Source organism: Schistocerca nitens, chromosome 7 (assembly GCF_023898315.1).
Source record: "Schistocerca nitens isolate TAMUIC-IGC-003100 chromosome 7, iqSchNite1.1, whole genome shotgun sequence".
NCBI lineage: Eukaryota > Metazoa > Arthropoda > Insecta > Orthoptera > Acrididae > Schistocerca > Schistocerca nitens.
The window spans coordinates 308,718,837-308,721,336 of NC_064620.1; the positions used below are offsets into that span (position 1 = coordinate 308,718,837).

Sequence of the window (2,500 nt, forward strand, 5' to 3'; positions counted from 1 at the left end):
TGGGCGCTCGGGCTCCCGGCAAGCGCGCGCGGTTCTTCCCGGATGACGGACCTACCTGGCCCGGCCCCGGACCCGCGCCGCTGTTGGCTCGGGATGCTCTCGGGCGGAATAATCGCTCCCGTCAGCGGCGCTTCAGCTTTGGACAATTTCACGACCCGTCTTGAAACACGGACCAAGGAGTCTAACATGTGCGCGAGTCATTGGGCTGTACGAAACCTAAAGGCGTAATGAAAGTGAAGGTCTCGCCTTGCGCGGGCCGAGGGAGGATGGGGCTTCCCCGCCCTTCACGGGGCGGCGGCCTCCGCACTCCCGGGGCGTCTCGTCCTCATTGCGAGGTGAGGCGCACCTAGAGCGTACACGTTGGGACCCGAAAGATGGTGAACTATGCCTGGCCAGGACGAAGTCAGGGGAAACCCTGATGGAGGTCCGTAGCGATTCTGACGTGCAAATCGATCGTCGGAGCTGGGTATAGGGGCGAAAGACTAATCGAACCATCTAGTAGCTGGTTCCCTCCGAAGTTTCCCTCAGGATAGCTGGTGCTCGTACGAGTCTCATCCGGTAAAGCGAATGATTAGAGGCCTTGGGGCCGAAACGACCTCAACCTATTCTCAAACTTTAAATGGGTGAGATCTCCGGCTTGCTTGATATGCTGAAGCCGCGAGCAAACGACTCGGATCGGAGTGCCAAGTGGGCCACTTTTGGTAAGCAGAACTGGCGCTGTGGGATGAACCAAACGCCGAGTTAAGGCGCCCGAATCGACGCTCATGGGAAACCATGAAAGGCGTTGGTTGCTTAAGACAGCAGGACGGTGGCCATGGAAGTCGGAATCCGCTAAGGAGTGTGTAACAACTCACCTGCCGAAGCAACTAGCCCTGAAAATGGATGGCGCTGAAGCGTCGTGCCTATACTCGGCCGTCAGTCCGGCAGTCACGGCCGGTCCTTGCGGCCGGCCGCGAAGCCCTGACGAGTAGGAGGGTCGCGGCGGTGGGCGCAGAAGGGTCTGGGCGTGAGCCTGCCTGGAGCCGCCGTCGGTGCAGATCTTGGTGGTAGTAGCAAATACTCCAGCGAGGCCCTGGAGGGCTGACGCGGAGAAGGGTTTCGTGTGAACAGCCGTTGCACACGAGTCAGTCGATCCTAAGCCCTAGGAGAAATCCGATGTTGATGGGGGCCGTCATAGCATGATGCACTTTGTGCTGGCCCCCGTTGGGCGAAAGGGAATCCGGTTCCTATTCCGGAACCCGGCAGCGGAACCGATACAAGTCGGGCCCCTCTTTTAGAGATGCTCGTCGGGGTAACCCAAAAGGACCCGGAGACGCCGTCGGGAGATCGGGGAAGAGTTTTCTTTTCTGCATGAGCGTTCGAGTTCCCTGGAATCCTCTAGCAGGGAGATAGGGTTTGGAACGCGAAGAGCACCGCAGTTGCGGCGGTGTCCCGATCTTCCCCTCGGACCTTGAAAATCCGGGAGAGGGCCACGTGGAGGTGTCGCGCCGGTTCGTACCCATATCCGCAGCAGGTCTCCAAGGTGAAGAGCCTCTAGTCGATAGAATAATGTAGGTAAGGGAAGTCGGCAAATTGGATCCGTAACTTCGGGATAAGGATTGGCTCTGAGGATCGGGGCGTGTCGGGCTTGGTCGGGAAGTGGGTCAGCGCTAACGTGCCGGGCCTGGGCGAGGTGAGTGCCGTAGGGGTGCCGGTAAGTGCGGGCGTTTAGCGTGGGTGTGGTCTGCTCTCGCCGTTGGTCGGCCTCGTGCTGGCCGGCGGTGCAGGATGCGCGCGCCTGTGCGGCGTTCGCGCCCCGGTGCTTCAACCTGCGTGCAGGATCCGAGCTCGGTCCCGTGCCTTGGCCTCCCACGGATCTTCCTTGCTGCGAGGCCGCGTCCGCCTTAGCGTGCTCCTCCGGGGGCGCGCGGGTGCGCGGATTCTCTTCGGCCGCCATTCAACGATCAACTCAGAACTGGCACGGACTGGGGGAATCCGACTGTCTAATTAAAACAAAGCATTGCGATGGCCCTAGCGGGTGTTGACGCAATGTGATTTCTGCCCAGTGCTCTGAATGTCAACGTGAAGAAATTCAAGCAAGCGCGGGTAAACGGCGGGAGTAACTATGACTCTCCCTTCAAGTTGGGGGCAGCACTCAAGAAAACAAAAGTGGTGGCCCTTCCGCTGAAGGCGCCACCCCAGCTTCCCCAGCACCTAGCCGGCCAACCGGCCGTGCCGAAGATTTTGTAACTGTTGCAGCTGTCTACGCCTGTAGTGAGTGTCACCGTAGCTTCACCACCAAGACCGGTCTCGGGGTCCATCGCCGCCGCCAACACCTTGCGGCCGCCAACGCGGAGATCGTGACGGAGAGGCATCGTGCGAGGTGGACGGAGGAAGAAGTCCTGTCGCTCGCCAAGGCGGAGGCCGAACTGTTCCTTGAGAGGGACGCCCGGTTCTTCTTTGTCAACCAAGAACTCATCAGGATGTTCCCCGACCGAACGCTTGAGGCAATCAAGTGCCA

General features: G+C 60.1%; 1 pseudogene; it reads left to right on the plus strand.

The window, feature by feature from the left end:
- LOC126197827 (large subunit ribosomal RNA) overlaps positions 1-2,500 on the plus strand; it is a 7,668-nt pseudogene that overhangs the window by 766 nt on the left and 4,402 nt on the right.